General features: G+C 47.2%; 1 protein-coding gene across 1 annotated transcript in view; it reads left to right on the top strand.

Moving 5' to 3' along the window:
* LDHD (lactate dehydrogenase D) overlaps positions 1-18,085 on the top strand; it is a 521,655-nt gene that overhangs the window by 174,575 nt on the left and 328,995 nt on the right. The gene's annotated exons all lie outside the window — the stretch shown is intronic.

Here is an 18,085-nt window from a genome sequence, read left to right as displayed (position 1 = left end):
CCTTTGTATCTCTCCCTACCTGTACTACCTCTGCCGAGAAATTGCGAGTTTTCAAAATGGCTACCCCTCTGACTGCCTATAACTGCCACATTAGCTGACGCATACAATGCATGTGAAGAATTAGAGCATGTTGGCAGACCACATAGAGCTCCCGTCATCTGCATCCGGGGTGACCAGGGCATGCATCAAGATGGCGGCTGTCTAAAGCTGCTGCAGATCGCGGCTCGATAGTGCCCAGCACAGTGAATCATGCCTTCTACTCCCCCACCGTGATATCGAAGCCCTGGGGCACTGTTGACCCTGAAGAACATGAAGCTGTGTGGTTATCATCTGTTACTGACCTGGTGCAATTGCCCTATCCCTGGCTCCCTGTTCTATTGTGGATTTGCGGTACGAATCAAGTTGTACTACAGCAAGACACGCCGCCGCTCCGGGACTGTGCAGGCGGTGAACTGTTTCATTTTCCTTGTCCCGTGTACGCTTCCTAAGGTGAGAAGTTGGCCTGGTATATGCTGTCCACTATTTAAAGTGGGCACCCTGGACCAGTCCAAACGACCCTTATGATGTATGAGGTCAGTTAAGAAGAGGAAGGAAAGTCATTATGTTTGCGGCAGCCCTGAAGCATACCCACAGTGTTTGTGGTCTTCCACTGCTTACTTGTCAGGTGCTGTTTCTTTCTTTTTGGTTAAGCACTCCATGAAAGTGCATGTTTTCCAGCAGTCTCTTCTCCCTCATCCACCGCACTCCGTGGTGCTCTCTCAAAGGTTTTCTGGCTCATGGGCTTGTCTCTGGAGTACTGTGCTTGTCTCTAGAGTGCTGACTGCTTGTCTCTAGAGTGCGGACTGTGCTTGTCTCTAGAGTACTGTTCTTGTCCCTGGAGTGCTCTGTTTGTCCCTGGAGTGCTGTGTTTGTCCCTGGAGTGCTGTGTTTGTCTCTGGAGTACTGTGCTTGTCTCTAGAGTGCTGTGTTTGTACCTGGAGTGCTGTGATTGTCTCTGAAGTACTGTGCTTGTCTCTAGAGTGCTGACTGTGCTTGTCTCTGGAGTACTGTGCTTGTCTCTGGAGTACTGTGCTTGTCTCTGGAGTGCTGACTGTGCTTGTCTCTATAGTGCTGACTGTGCTTGTCTCTAGATGCTTGTCTCTGGAGAACTGTGCTTGTCTCTGGAGAACTGTGCTTGTCTCTGGAGTACTGTGCTTGTCTCTAGAGTACTGTGCTTGTCTCGAGAGTGCTGACTGTGCTTGTCGCTAGATGCTTGTCTCTGAAGTACTGTGCTTGTCTCTAGGGTGCTGTGCTTGTCTCTGAAGTACTGTGCTGTCCCTTCGCTCCCTGTTGTTGCACTACCCCACTCGCTGTTTGTTTTTTTAACTTTTGCAAAGTGCCAGGCAGCAAAGGCGCTTACTTGTAAGTATTTTGAAGAAGGGGCGAGGCAGGCCTTCGTATTCAAATGTATTTTATTGAAGCTTGTGGAGATGGGACGACTCCGTCCTAACAGGGGCCAAGAGATATAACTGCCTGTCGTGGAATCACCGCGCGTGAATCACCGCGCGGGTCGGGTTCCACGACAGAGCAGCGTTCCAGACATAGATCACCACACATCTCCCTTTTTTCAAATTCAAGACAAATCAAACTGGAAACATGAAATAAAGAAACTAACCTTAAAATGACACAATGAGAAATATCATAACAAACTATAAAATACAGAGGAGCAATACGTTCTACGCTCTCCTCCCCACCAACAGAAAAAAAAATGTTTAATCGCAAATAAAGTCTTGGTATTTGCTGGGGGTGAATTTGGAGCGGACGCTTCTTCTCACAGTTCCATCATCCGAATGTGTGAGTTGATGATGATGAGAAACATTTTGTTTGTTGGAAGAGAAACCAGTATTGGGATCAAGAGCAAGACGGGAGATGTTCCACCAATTCCCATCTGAAAGTTTTGCAGCATTCTTCCTGAGATCCAAAATTTGCAAAGGTGCTTTGAATTTAGAGAGACCTTTACCAACATGACACGGGTTTTTCACACGAACCCAATCACCTGATTTCAGATTGCTGTGATTTGCGTTGTCACAAATTCTCTTTGCACTTGAAACATCAGAATTGTATTTGGCTGTGTTCCAAGAATCATTAAGAACTATGTTTTTGTCAATACCCGATGTCATCCAAAAAGGACATAAATCAGTTGTAGCTTTTCTTCCTCGCATAAGTTCAAAAGGGGTTTTTGTCGTAACACTGTGAGGTGTCGTCCTGTAATTCCAAATCAACTCTTTCAAAGCAGTTTCGACATTCATGTTACACTTAAGAGTAGACTGTATACATTCAACTAAAATTCTATTGAAACGTTCTACTTTACCATTGCTTTGAGGGTTGTACAAAGGTGTTTTGATATGTTTAATATTACACTTCTCTAAAAAGGATTTCATTTCAATGGAGACAAATTGAACACCATTATCAGTTAAAATTTCACCGCGAATACCTTCTCTTGCAAATACATCTTGGAAAAAATTGATAACATTTCTTGTAGTAGGCTCTATTACTCCTCTACCCACCTAGATAAATGGTCAATTAGAACAATGAAGTATCTCATATAGTTAGGTAAAACATGATAGGGTCCTAAAAAATCTACCCCAATGCGTTGCCAAGCTCTTTCTGGACATATGGTAGGAAATTCAATAGACCCTTCAGTTTTTAAAACTTTATCACTGACTCTGCATTTAGTACAGTCACGTATATACAAATCTATTTCATGATCCATACTAGGCCACCAAAAGTTTTCTCTTACTCTTCTTTTGGTGAAAGTGGACCCTAAATGACCAGAGTGGGCAAGTTCAATAATGCGTCTATGGAAACAAGTTGGAGGAATGAGTTTATCACCACGCATTAGTTTATTACATTCTAAAGATAGTTCATCAGAGACTTTCCAAAAGGGTTGGAGTTTATCGGATAGGCTTCTTTCTTTCGGCCAACCAGAAACAACCCTTTGTACAACATCCTTTAGGACAACATCATTATACAGTTCTTTCACCCAATCATGCCCATCTTTACAAATACTTGAATCGCCAATATAGGCAATGAAACATTCTTCAATCTCTGACTCCCAATCAAATTCATCACCATCCCTGATTGAGAGTCTAGAAAGACAATCTGCTCTAGAATTTTTCCCACCTGGAATGTATTCCACAGAAAAAGAGAATTCTAAATGTCTTGTAGAGAGTCTAGCTATGCGGGCAGTGGTATGTTTTAGCTTCTTTCCTGATAATATCTCTACTAGGGGGCGATGATCAGTCTTTAAGGTAAAAGGTCTTCCCCACAAATATGCTCTAAATTTCTCTACACTCCATACGCATGCTAAGAGTTCTTTCTCTATAACAGAGTATTTACGTTCAGGTGAACGTAAGGTTCTAGAAGCAAAACCAACAGTAGTTTCATGATTGGAGTTGAGTTGTGTCAAAACGGCTCCTAAACCATATTCTGATGCATCTACAGTAACAAAGGTGTTTCTGCCTTCTACAAATGGTTGGAGTGCTGGTGCTGAAGTGATGTCTTTCTTAATTTTCTCAAAAGTGTGTTGACATAAATCTGACCATACAAATTTCTCACCTTTTTTAAGTAGGACCTTAAAGCACTCAGTAATTGTAGCAAAATCCCACATAAATTTTGCATAGAATTCACAAAGGCCTAGAAAAGACAACAACTGATCTCTATTTTGAGGAGCGGGTGCGTCTACAATACTCTTAATCAAACTGGGTTTAGGTTTTATACCCAGTTCAGAAAACACATGTCCAAGATATTCAATTTCTTTTGATTTGAAAGAACATTTATCTTTCCGTAATGTGACACCCCTCTTCTCTAGAGTCTCCAAAACATTGTTTAATGCGAGATCATGTTCTTTTTCACTAACAGCAAATATTAAAATATCATCTTGAAAGATGGCAACATGTTCGTTACCAGTGAACATGTCTGACATGAGCCTCTGAAAAACTGCAGCCGCAGAGGCTATGCCAAATGGCATGCAACAGAATTGAAAAACTCCATCGGGAGTTACAAATGCGGTCAGATGACGGGAACTTTCATCTAATTCAACTTGGTGGTATGCCGCTCTTAAGTCTAATTTGCTAAACCACTTAGCATGACCGATTTTTGTTATTAGGTCTTCAATTCTAGGTAGAGGGTAGTTGTCTATCCAAATAGCTTCATTCACACTTCTCATATCCACACACATGCGTAATTCCCCATTCTTTTTCCTCGCTAGACCAATCGGAGATAACCACAAAGTTCCATCAGTTTTTTCTATAATACCTTGTGAACACATGTCATTGAGCATGGCCGAAAGGTCATTTCTCACACTGAAAGGTATGTTGCGTAGATTGTGTTTTATAGGAACAACATCATGTTTAACTTTAACACAATAGGTAAAATCTGAAATTTTGCCTAGTTTATCGTGAAAAACTTTGTTGAATTTTTTTATCCAAATGTTGTCCAAATCTCTTACTGAGCTCAGCCTTTTCTTCTCAAAAGAAATGGGTTATTCTAAACCTGGTCTGATCGTGATACCAAATTCATCTTGGTGAATTAAGCCCAAAACATTGATCCCTTTTTTTGCAACATATACTTTACCATTGATTGATTCATTTGAAATCTTAATGTCCGCCCAAAAAACCCAATGAGGTCTACTTTGCTTCCTTCAAATGCCACGGTAAGGATATCTGGAGGAAGCAAAGTTCTGTCGATCCAATGTTATTTGATATGCCTGCTTACACTATGTCAGTTTCTGGAGTTATATTCTGTTCTTCGTTCTACAAAGACCACCTTCAGCATGTCTCCTCCAAGCTGCACACTTTCCCGCCACCTGCAGCCCTCGTACACTAGCGAGCATCCCCCTGCTCAGGAATGGAGCAGTAAGAGCTGCTAGTCCCCTCACGCTCAGCTCTCCTTGGCCTTTCTTTTGAGGTTAACCCTGGTGAGTATTCTATTCTCCCTGGTGGCCTTTATGAATCTCTCATAGATTCATTCTGGTTTAGAATCCTTTTTCTTGCTCTTGTTAGCCCCTTTGTCTCTTTCTTTCATCCTTCGTTTCCTCCTTTCAGCCTTTCCCTCGTCCTGTGTCTGTGATTCCAGTCTCTGACGTTGTGTGGTAGCGTAGCAGAGATCTCCACTGGAGAGAACCGCACCCTCTCTGTTGAGCTTCATCCACACAACGGGGTCGATCTGTGGCTAACCTACGAAACTGCTATGGGGTCAAAGTGGTCGCAGGAAAAGTCACCAGGCTTATGAAGGCACACATTTACATATTTAAAAAAAATACATGGTACATTTTTCTATTTTTTCCCCCCACATACACTTTATTATGCAAACGGTGAATATTGTGGACAACTATCTATAACACTGTGTAGTTTACATACATTGATACCAGTCGTGTGTTACAGATGCATGTATGTCAGCGAGTAGCCGTGATGTATAGTCAGATGCGTTTGAGCACATGATGGACATACAATTCCATATTCAATAAAAAGAGAAAACATTGCGTAATGACAGCTGTTATGAATAGCCCGCACCTGCACAGTACACAAGTAGTAACAATGTGACAATAGAGCAGACTATATGCAGCTGTGGGTCCGGGAGGGAAACCATAGCACTCATTGCGTTCTGTGCCTGTCGGGTAGAATTAACAATAGCATTGGGCAGCAGGCGGAAGTGCGTCAAGGGTAGAGGCCATCTTCTCTCAGGTTAGCCCCCGACCCTGCCAGCAGAGTATCCCAGCTGGCAGCAGTAGGGTATTTGCGCAGGCCCCTGATATCCTCCCGTGCAAGGGCAAGTTATCAGCTTCAGCAGAGGCCTCCACTGAGGGTTGCATGCCTTCCACCTGTGGGTGATCAAGCACTTCGCAAGGAGAAGAGCCAGGTCAATGCATCGTACAACTGATCAGTTTTTTTTGGTCCGGCACAGCATACCTAGCAGATACACCTCCCATGTGTGTAACGTGGTCTTTCCTGTGCATCATACTAAATGGTGTGTGTCTCCTAGCCAGTACTGGGGAAGCGATGGACCCGCCCAGAACATGTGGAGGAAGTCAGCGTCGGGCATAAGGCAACGGGGCAAGCACCATCTGTGTGGTGAAAGAGTGGTTGCTTTTGTCCTGGTTGAGATAAGCTCTATGTAGTATTGTATTAGATTAAAGTGAGCATTGCAGGACACCAGGACAGGGAATACCAGGATGGTCTGTCCCTGTGCTCTTGCAGTGAAAGGAGGGGTACTGCATCATGCTTGTGTAGTGAACTGCCAAGCTATCTTGTTAGATGACGACCCATCCCCATCCCCATGACATGTAAGTATTGGATTGTTAAGTGCATTGCATGTTCCTGCTGCACTGCAACTCAGTGCATTCCCATCCCCCAAATGAGGGAATTGTATGAAAGAAAATGGCCCGGACAGGGGTGTAACAAAGGCCCCTGCAGCCCCCGCAGTGCGTGGGGGCCCCCACGCTTCCCTACACTTGAATGGAGTCATTCTCTCTTTTTTTGACCCCGTTATGCCAGATTGTCAATTCTTCCTTTTCTTCAGCTACTGTTCCTGTGTCGTGGAAACAGGCATGGGTATCCCCCATTCTCAAAAAACCATTACTTAACTGTAGGAAAGTGGCATCGACTGCATAGTTGCCCCCAACTTTTTCCTGATGTTTTGACTGTTTTATGACTCTAGCCAGGCTGTGGCCCTGCTATCCAGGACCCCAGCCTATCTGCTTCCTCTCTTAAACGATGTGAGTACCCTAGGTACAACTCAATTGGATACTAAGGATACCCTGGCAGTCCCTTGTAGATGGTACCCTAGGTACCCAGTGCATGGGTCCCTCAGTAGGCCTACCAGGGCTGCAGCACTTATTGTGCCACCCTGGGACAGCCAAACAAACTGACACCACCAGACCACTACTGTAGTCTGGATAAGGTGGTGCTAGCACCCCTTACAGGGATATAGGTAACCTATATCCCACCCTATTACAACACATATGCTCTCATAGGTCACCCCTATAGTAGGCCTTGATAATCCTACAAGGCAGGGTGCTGAGGTATGTGTGAGGGGGGACCCCTACCTGAGTAGGGCCTCTCTGCAACCTTCGTAAAATCATTGCTGGTTTGTTTGTAGTGTACAATATGAAAGTGACAAAGCTGTTCCTAGGGGAGATGGGAAGAGGACGTACCATGTAAAGAGAAGTCTGTTATGGATATTGGAGCCCTCACACAGCCATCAGGATATTGTGAATCACATACCCTTCAGGATGTAATGTAACATCATCGGGCTGCTCCTACGTCGAGTCGGCTGGTGCAATACCCGACGGGCTCTTGTTTAGAGAGCACTCTTGTGGAGATCTTTTATATCCAAGATAGCCGATAGTTTAAATCGAAATGTGGGGCTCGATGATAATGTAGATGAATATTAAAAAATAGGGGAGGAAGTACTATCTCAACAATTTTATTATGATGTCTCCTCACCTGATTAAAAATATGAGGTAAAGTGTTAGTAACTCAGGTCTATGTTCTGGGTCGTCTACACTGCCTCGTCATGGTCAACATGTTTCTCACTATAACTGAGGTGTGCTCAAGTGATTCGTCAGGACCTAAAAAATTCTATCTACAAGTATATACCGAATGGGTTGTATGATAGACAATAAGCGTTCATATATACAGCTTGTATTGTTACCTGCGGCTCGGTCTACCCTATATACTCCATAGGATAAACCACTGCAGTCCCTGGTAGGCTGCGCAAGGAGTTCCTTGCGTTTGACACGCCGAGTCCGTGTCGCCCGTCGACCTACCCCGCACTACCAGGACTTTGGGCACACTTAGCTGGACCTTTCCAAAAGCCCATTTGGCCCCCCCCCTCCTTTGTTGATTCTTGTTTGTAGTGTAGCCATACCATATACTCTTAACCGCATTATAAGTCTATCGCGATAGCGTGATAACTTGAGAATGGCTACACAGAACCATATTGTGTTTGGTGTCAAACAGGTAGGAATCCTACCCCCAGTCCAGCCATGGGCATGAGGGCACGATTCCCCCCTGCTAGAGGGGCGATATGGGAAAAGCGGCAGAATTTAGACACCAATTTAAAAGTGCACACGTAGTACAAAATGGCTACTACCCGCCACCCACACGACACTGGCTGGCTGTTGCTGGGGAAAATCCCAGCCTCGCCAGCTGGACAATAGGGCTCCTGTGGCAGGGAGGTGCTAGCACCTCCCCAGACAGGATATGTGGATTGGAACTGGGTGGGTGCACCATATGTTGCCTTTCAGAGTTGCACGTAGGCTGCTACAGCGCCTACATTCTGCATACACCGCCTGGAACCGGTTCAGCGGCAGGTCCGAGCTTTCTTGGGCCTGACTGGTTATTATAGAAGGTTTGTAAAGGGATATGGATCCATTGTGACCCCTGTCCTCTCAGGCCTGGAAGACTTTAGTGCAGCATATCTAGATGATATTGCTGTCTTCAGCTCCACCTGGGAGGATCACCTGATCCACCTGAGGAAAGTTTTGGAAGCCCTGCAAAAGGCAGGGCTCACTATCAAGGCTACTAAGTGCCAGATAGGGCAGAGTCAGGTTGTATACCTGGGTCACCTTGTAGGTGGAGGCCAGGTTCAACCACTTCACAGCAAAATCCAGACCATCATGGACTGGGTTGCTCCAACCACCCAGACTCAGGTCCGAGCTTTCTTGGGCCTGACTGGTTATTATAGAAGGTTTGTAAAGGGATATGGATCCATTGTGACCCCCTTGAACGACCTAACCTCTAAGAGGATGCCCAAAAAGATTCAGTGGACTGTCAGCTGTCAGAAAGCTTTTGATGACCTAAAACAGGCAATGTGCTCTGCTCCAGTGCTCCAAAGCCCCAACTACTCCAAAGAATTCATAGCTCAAACTGATGCTTCAGAGGTGGGGGTAGGTGCTGTGTTATCACAACTGAATGAGGAGGGCCAGGATCAACCAGTAGCTTTTATTAGCAGAAGGTTGACCCCCAGAGAGAAACGTTGGTCAGCTATAGAGAGGGAGGCCGTTGCTGTGGTCTGGGCCTTGAAGAAGCTGAGGCCATACTTGTTTGGCACTCACTTCCTTGTTCAAACAGACCATAAGCCCCTCCTATGGCTAAAACAGATGAAGGGTGAAAACTCCAAACTACTCAGGTGGTCCATTTCCCTACAGGGGATGGACTATACAGTGGAACATAAACCTGGGAGCAACCATGCCAATGCAGATGGCCTCTCCAGATATTTCCACTTAGAACATGAAGACTCAACTGGTCAAGGTTAGTTTAATGTCCCTGCGTTTGGGGGGGGGGGGGTTATGTAGGAGAGTGGCATCGACTGCATAGTTGCCCCCAACTTTTTGTTGATGTTTTGACTGTTTTATGACTCTAGCCAGGCTGTGGCCCTGCTATCCAGGACCCCAGCCTATCTGCTTCCTCTCTTAAACGATGTGAGTACCCTAGGTACAACTCAATTGGATACTGAGGATACCCTGGCAGTCCCTTGTAGATGGTACCCTAGGTACCCAGGGCATGGGTCCCTCAGTAGGCCTACCAGGGCTGCAGCACTTATTGTGCCACCCTGGGACAGCCATACAAACTGACACCACCAGACCACTACTGTAGTCTGGGTAAGGTGGTGCTAGCACCCCTTACAGGAATATAGGTAACGTATATCCCACCCTATTACAACACATGTACTCTCATAGGTCACCCCTATAGCAGGCCTTGGTAATCCTACAAGGCAGGGTGCTGAGGTATGTGTGAGGGGGGACCCCTACCTGAGTAGGGCCTCTCTGCAACCTTCGTAAAATCATTGCTAGGTTGTTTGTAGTGTAGCCATACCATATACTCTTAACCGCATTATAAGTCTATCGCGATAGTGTGATAACTTGAGAATGGCTACACAGAACCATATCGTGTTTGGTGTCAAACATGTAGGAATCCTACCCCCAGTCTAGCCATGGGCATGAGGACACGATTCCCCCCTGCTAGAGGGGCGATATGGGAAAAGAGGCAGAATTTAGACACCAATTTAAAAGTGCACACGTAGTACAAAATGGCTACTACCCGCCACCCACACAACTCTGGCTGGCTGTTGCTGGGGAAAATCCCAGCCTCGCCAGCTGGACAATAGGGCTCCTGTGGCAGGGAGGTGCTAGCACCTCCCCAGACAGGATATGTGGATTGGAACTGGGTGGGTGCACCATATGTTGCCTTTCAGAGTTGCACGTAGGCTGCTACAGCGCCTACATTCTGCATACACCGCCTGGAACCGGTTCAGCGGCATCCTGCCCATCGCCCAGGCGGGAAACACACAAAGGGGAGTGGGTGTAGCCACCCTTTCCCGCCACAACTCTCATTGGTAGGCTCTGATCTGGACCCTCCCCTAATCTTGGGGATAAAGGTGAATACTGTGTCCCCAGAGCCTCAGATTAATCTTGGACTTCACAGCCTTGACCTTCGACGAGCTGCTGCCCAGCTGACTGAAGAAATCTCCCTTGGGGTAAAGGAGTTACCCCGCTGCTTGGCAGGCACCTGAAACACTGCAAGTGACCCAGTTGGAACTTCGCTGCTCCTACGGACTTCGTCGACTCCCAACAACCTTGAGGCGGGTTTCCTGAGCATCCCAGAGGCCAGTGAGTGTGCACAGCAAATCTGAGCACCGTGGACCGTGTGGGTGCCGAGATCCCCAATACCCCAGGACACCGGCCATCTCTTGCATAGCACACGACCCTGACCAGTTGGGAAGTTGTGCTTTGGCCCACTATTGAGCCAACCTCTCAGCAGCAACTGTGCCAAAGATCAGCGCCCTTGCCCCCTCCGTTGGCCCTTGGGCTCCCTTTTACGCACTCCAAATTGCTGCCTCCCGCGGTCCCTTGTCTCTCGACTTGTGGGCCCTAGCGGAGGTCAATCTCGACATTTAAGAGTTCCCCTGGTTGCTCCAGGCCTGCTCTACAGTCTCTCCAAAGGAGACCTCTCACAGACCTCGTGGGTCTGCACCAGTAGCTGATTTGTTCATCTTGCGTGGGTTGCGGTTGCCAAGGCTTAGTGGATCCAATCCGGACATTAACACCGCAGGACCCTCATCCGACGTGGGACAGTCGCCCTCCAGAAGCAAGCCTTCCTTGAAGCCTTCCGGAGCCCGTGGCTGCAGATCCAAGCTACACCTCTTTCCACTTGAAGCACCCGACATTGAAGGGCTCTTTCCTTTGAGCTCCCTGGTCACTGTGCCGTGACCCAGACTCTGTCCCCTCTGCTTTCAGGTTCTTCCCTTCAAGATCTACAACTTCATTCTTCACGACATCATCGACGCTTTTGGCTAGCAGCAGCTTTGAACATTTTCCCATTGAAAATCAGCCCGCGACCCGACTTCGAAAACGACCTATGCACCCGGCTTCCCTGGGGCAGGTAACAGTGGTACCTCGGTACTCTCGTGGTAGTGGGCACCTCAAAGGCTTAACTCTAAGCCCTTAACTTTCAACTCCTGCTAGAAGTGTCTTTAATCTTTTTAAATCAAACCGCGACATTCTCCATAGACTATAATAGAGATCCCGATAGCAGCTATTTGCACTGCACGCGTCTCCCGTGGGTCCCCTTCCTCATAACCTGGGGTGGATTCTTAAGGGGCCCTAGGCATTGTCTGTAGAATTGTCATGGTTCTTATACCACTTTTTAAATATATGGTTTGGTCCCACCCTGGGGCCCTGTGATTCCAGTGCTATTTATTGTATCTATCAATGCTTGTTTGAATTGTAACTTTGCCTCTAGCCTCATAAAGAGACTTGTGGGATTCTGTTTAGAAAAAATACATATATTTTATATATATACCTGTGTGGACTACTCTTTCATTTGGTTATTCAAGAGGTTATCCATGATAAAACAATAAGCTTAACACTCCTTCAAGACTTAGCCTGAAGGCTGCTCTCCACAGCTACCACTAGGATAGCTTTCTTTAAAGGTTGTCTTAAACCTATCACCATAAGAGTCGAATTGGACTGGTGCAAGGTGTCCCCTATAACTAGAGGACAGCATATGCCAGGCCAACTTCTCACATTGGTGTGCAGCGGTTGGATTCAAGCTTGCCATTGTTTTACCAGATAACAAATTGAATTTCTAAAGTGAAAGCCACTTGGTACCAAAGGTACATATAAATTCAAGCTTAGAATATAATAAGTTCTACTGAACTTAGGAGTTGTGTGTAGAGGGCTTAGCACACCTTGACTACAACTCAAGAAAGGGTTCAGTAGGATACACCTAGTGTAGGTAGATACACCAGTACCACTACACTAGAAAATGTCTTTAAATGGAGGTGCCCATAAGGCTTTGGAAGGATACCAAAGGGTCCCAGTCGACAAATATAATAATCTCTCCTTGGCTGATCTTAGGGAGATGTGCACCACTAGGAAACTTAAGCCAAACAAAGGTGCCAACACCCAACGTCTCAGGGAAATCCTGCTCATAGCAGACTTTAAGCAGACTTTAGTGTCTGATGAGGTAGACAGGACGGGTGGGCATCACTCAGAAGAGGACACTCTCAGAGTGGACTCTGATGAGGACCAGGATGAGGAAAATGATCCTGACCTGGAAGAACCAGACCACTCACAACATGGAGGTGAAGGCCCAAGAGGCACTCTCTCCATCCTTAAAGGGAGAGTGGTGGATCCAAACAGAAGGAACAGATCTCCCTCAGAGGGGTCCAACCATTCTAGGAGATCCAAAAGGACCTCTGCCTCTCCTCAGAGGAGAGAATCCTCCCAAGAGAGGAAATGCAGACTGATCCAGTTTGAGCAGGCAAAGCTTCAGCTCAGGAGAGAACAGTTAGCATTAGACAGGGAGTCCCTGGAGCTTCAGAAAGCTTCAAGAAAATGGGGTCTAGAGACCCCTGGTGGCAGTAATGAAACCCCTAGAGTTAGAGAGAAAGTCCCTGACAATAGGACCCTCCATAAGATTGTGCCCCCCTATCATGCAGGGGATGATATCCACAAATGGATCACTGCTCTTTAGAGGGCCTGTAAAGTACAAAGGGTCCCAATAGAGCAGTGGGCAGCAATCCTGTGGCTCTCCTTTGCAGACAAAGGAAGAGACAAGCTCCTCTCTGTTAGAGAAGAGGATGCAGATGATTACTATATCTTGAGAGATGCTTTAATAGATGGGTTTGGCTTAACCACTGATCAGTACAGACTTAAGTTCAGAGACACCCAGAAAGCACAGAATCAAGATTGGGTAGACTTTGTTGATTGTGCTACCAAGGCACTGGAAGGTTGGTTAACTGGCAGTAAAGTAAATGATTACCAAGGATTGTATAATCCCATAATGAGGGAGCAGATCCTTAATAATTGTCAGAATCAGCTCTTACATCAGCACCTGGTGGACTCAGATCTGACCTCTCCCCAAGAATTGGGAAAGAAGGCAGACAAATGGGTCAGAACCAGGATTAAGCAGAAGGTCCAGCCCTTGGGGGTGCAACTAAAAAGGAAGATGCCAAGAACTCTGAGAAGGGTGGGGAAAAGGGAAAAGACCAGCAGTCTTCAAAAGGCCCCCAAAAATCAGCATCTGAGAATACCCAGTCCAACAAGGCTAAGCAGCCAAGGAAGCCATGGTGTAAAGTCTGTAAACAGAAAACCCATTGGACTTCAGACTGTAATAAGGCCAAAGACTCCACAGGTACCACGCCTGCCCCTAAGGCACCTGTTCCCCCTAGTCCAGCTATAGGTGGTGGTACACAGAACAAGGGCATAGTAGGGTTGACCCTGGGATCTGGAGAGGACTCTGGCCTAGTCAGAACTTCTACTCAGTCTGTACTAGTTTGTGATGAGGACTTGTCCCTGTTTGTGAGCCCCAGTGGTCTGGGCAAATACAAACAACAGCCTAAAATAAATGGAAGGGAGTCATTAGCTTACAGGGACACAGGAGCCAGTGTCACAATGGTGACTAAGGACCTTGTGGACCCTAACCAGATCATACTTGGGGAAACTTACCAAGTGACCAATGCAAGAAACGTTAGTACTAACCATGCTCTAGCAGTTGTGAACTTCTCCTGGGGAGGGGTAACTGGCCTCAAGAAAGTTGTGGTGAGTGCAGACCTACCTGTTGAATGTTTACTAGGGAATGATTTGGAGACCTCAGCATGGGCTGAGGTGGAGCTAAGTACCCATGCAGCAATGTTGGGTATACCAGCAGAAGTGTTTGCCCTGAAAAGGTCCAAAGCAAAGCTGACAGGAACTGAACAGGCGTTGGATCCTGGAAAAATGGACCAAGGGCCTTCCAAGAGGAGGAGTAGCAGGTGTAAGGCAGAGCCTTCCCCCCAGGATCAGTCTGTAGAGACTCTTTTAGCAGAAGAGGATCTATCTCCTGAAGAAGGAACTGCCCCAGATGAACTGGAACCTGATCAGGTTGAGTTCTTGGGGGCAGGGGGACCTTCTAGGGCAGACTTGAGCCTGGAGCAGCAGAGCTGCCCCACTCTTGAACCCCTCAGACAGCAAGCTGCTGCTGAGGCTGCAGGGAATGCCAGTGGGACCCATAAGATATATTGGGATGATGGGCTCCTTTACTCTGAGGGTCGAGACCCCAAGCCTGGTGCAGCCAGGAGGTTGGTCATACCTCAAAAGTTTAGGGGCTTCCTACTCATACTGGCCCATGATATTCCCTTAGCAGGACACCTGGGCCAAAACAAGACTTGGGACAGAATTGTCCTTCACTTTCATTGGCCCCGAATGAGTGAGGACTGTAAGAGCTTTTGCAGCTCTTGCACTACCTGTCAAGCCAGTGGCAAGGCAGGTAAATCCACAAAGGCCCCTCTGATACCATTGCCTGTGGTGGGGGTGCCCTTTGAACGGGTGGGGATTGACATTGTTGGTCCCCTAAACCCACCAACAGCATCTGGGCACAGGTTCATTCTAGTGGTAGTGGATCATGCCACTAGATACCCAGAGGCTATTCCACTTAGGACCATCACAGCACCTGTGGTGGCAAGGGCCCTCCTGGGAGTCTTTTCCAGGGTGGGTTTTCCTAAGGAGGTATTGTCTGACAGAGGTACAAACTTTATGAGTAGCTACCTCAAGGCAATGTGGAAGTAGTGTGGGGTTAACTATAAGTTCACCACCCCTTACCATCCTCCATGCAATGGCCTTGTTGAGAGATTCAACAAGACCTTAAAGGGTATGATCAAAGGGCTCCCAGAAAAGCTTAGGCGAAAATGGGATGTTCTTCTGCCCTGCTTTCTCTTTGCATACAGAGAGGTGCCACAGAAGGGGTTGGTTACAGCCCTTTTTAACTTTTGTTTGGCCATCCTGTTAGAGGGCCACTCGGTCTAGTGAAGGAGGGATGGGAGTTACCTCTCAAACACCCTAAACAGGATATTGTGGACTAAGTACTTGGTCTCCGCTCCCGGATGGCCGAGTATATGAAGAAGGCGACTGAAAACCTTGAGGCAAGCCAGAAATTACAAAAAGCCTGGCATGACCAAACGGCTGTACTGGTGGTGTACCAGCCAGGACAGAAGGTGTGGGTGTTGGAGCCAGTGGCCCCAGCAGCTCTCCAAGATAAGTGGAGTGGACCCCATACCATTTTGGAGAAAAAGGGAGAGGTCACCTATTTGGTGGACCTTGGCACTCCCAGAAGTCCCCATAGGGTACTTCATGTTAACAGATTGAAAGCATATGTAGACAGGGCTGACACGGGCTTGCTCATGGCAACAGATGAGGGACAGGAGGAAGAGAGTGACCCTCTCCCAGACCTGCTCTCTCACAACCCTGACGATGGGTCAGTTGATGGAGTAGCCTTGGCAGGCAGCCTCACTGACCAGCAGCAAGCAGACTGTAGACAAGTTCTTCAGTCTTATAGACATATGTTTTCTCTGACTCCAAGTCAGACCCCCTGGTGCACTCATGAAGTGGACACTGGGGACAGTCTGCCTGTCAAGAATAAAATCTACAGGCAACCTGACCATGTCAGGGACTGCATAAGGACGGAAGTCCAAAAGATGTTGGAATTAGGAGTGATTGAGCCCTCAGATAGCCCTTGGGCTAGCCCAGTAGTCCTTGTACCAAAACCTCACACCCAGGATGGTAAGAGAGAGATGAGGTTCTGTGTTAACTACAGGGGACTCAATGCAGTCACTAAGACTGATGCACAGCCAATTCCCAGAGCAGATGAGCTCATAGATAGATTGGCCTCAGCCAAGTATCTGAGCACATTTGATCTGACCGCAGGCTACTGGCAGATAAGGTTAGCTGAATCTGCAAAAGCCAAAACTGCATTTTCTACCCCTGGTGGGCACTATCAGTTTACTGTAATGCCCTTTGGTTTGAAAAATGCACCTGCCACTTTTCAAAGGTTGTTGAACCAAGTCCTCTCAGGCCTGGAAGAGTTTAGTGCAGCATATCTAGATGATATTGCTGTCTTCAGCTCCACCTGGGAGGATCACCTGATCCACCTGAGGAAAGTTTTGGAAGCCCTGCAAAAGGCAGGGCTCACTATCAAGGCTACTAAGTGCCAGATAGGGAAGAGTCAGGTTGTATACCTGGGTCACCTTGTAGGTGGAGGCCAGGTTCAACCACTTCAGAGCAAAATCCAGACCATCATGGACTGGGTTGCTCCAACCACCCAGACTCAGGTCCGAGCTTTCTTGGGCCTGACTGGTTATTATAGAAGGTTTGTAAAGGGATAGGGATCCATTGTGACCCCCTTGAACGACCTAACCTCTAAGAGGATGCCCAAAAAGATTCAGTGGACTGTCAGCTGTCAGAAAGCTTTTGATGACCTAAAACAGGCAATGTGCTCTGCTCCAGTGCTCCAAAGCCCCAACTACTCCAAAGAATTCATAGCTCAAACTGATGCTTCAGAGGTGGGGGTAGGTGCTGTGTTATCACAACTGAATGAGGAGGGCCAGGATCAACCAGTAGCTTTTATTAGCAGAAGGTTGACCCCCAGAGAGAAACGTTGGTCAGCTATAGAGAGGGAGGCCTTTGCTGTGGTCTGGGCCTTGAAGAAGCTGAGGCCATACTTGTTTGGCACTCACTTCCTTGTTCAAACAGACCATAAGCCCCTCCTATGGCTAAAACAGATGAAGGGTGAAAACTCCAAACTACTCAGGTGGTCCATTTCCCTACAGGGGATGGACTATACAGTGGAACATAGACCTGGGAGCAACCATGCCAATGCAGATGGCCTCTCCAGATATTTCCACTTAGAACATGAAGACTCAACTGGTCAAGGTTAGTTTAATGTCCCTGCGTTTGGGGGGGGGGGGGGGTTATGTAGGAGAGTGGCATCGACTGCATAGTTGCCCCCAACTTTTTGCTGATGTTTTGACTGTTTTATGACTCTAGCCAGGCTGTGGCCCTGCTATCCAGGACCCCAGCCTATCTGCTTCCTCTCTTAAACGATGTGAGTACCCTAGGTACAACTCAATTGGATACTGAGGATACCCTGGCAGTCCCTTGTAGATGGTACCCTAGGTACCCAGGGCATGGGTCCCTCAGTAGGCCTACCAGGGCTGCAGCACTTATTGTGCCACCCTGGGACAGCCATACAAACTGACACCACCAGACCACTACTGTAGTCTGGGTAAGGTGGTGCTAGCACCCCTTACAGGGATATAGGTAACGTATATCCCACCCTATTACAACACATGTACTCTCATAGGTCACCCCTATAGCAGGCCTTGGTAATCCTACAAGGCAGGGTGCTGAGGTATGTGTGAGGGGGACCCCTACCTGAGTAGGGCCTCTCTGCAACCTTCGTAAAATCATTGCTAGGTTGTTTGTAGTGTAGCCATACCATATACTCTTAACCGCATTATAAGTCTATCGCGATAGTGTGATAACTTGAGAATGGCTACACAGAACCATATCGTGTTTGGTGTCAAACATGTAGGAATCCTACCCCCAGTCTAGCCATGGGCATGAGGGCACGATTCCCCCCTGCTAGAGGGGCGATATGGGAAAAGAGGCAGAATTTAGACACCAATTTAAAAGTGCACACGTAGTACAAAATGGCTACTACCCGCCACCCACACAACTCTGGCTGGCTGTTGCTGGGGAAAATCCCAGCCTCGCCAGCTGGACAAT

Source organism: Triturus cristatus, chromosome 12 (genome assembly GCF_964204655.1).
Source record: "Triturus cristatus chromosome 12, aTriCri1.1, whole genome shotgun sequence".
NCBI lineage: Eukaryota > Metazoa > Chordata > Amphibia > Caudata > Salamandridae > Triturus > Triturus cristatus.
The sequence above is the reverse complement of the archived record's forward strand: the minus strand, read 5'-3'. Positions and strand labels throughout refer to the sequence as shown.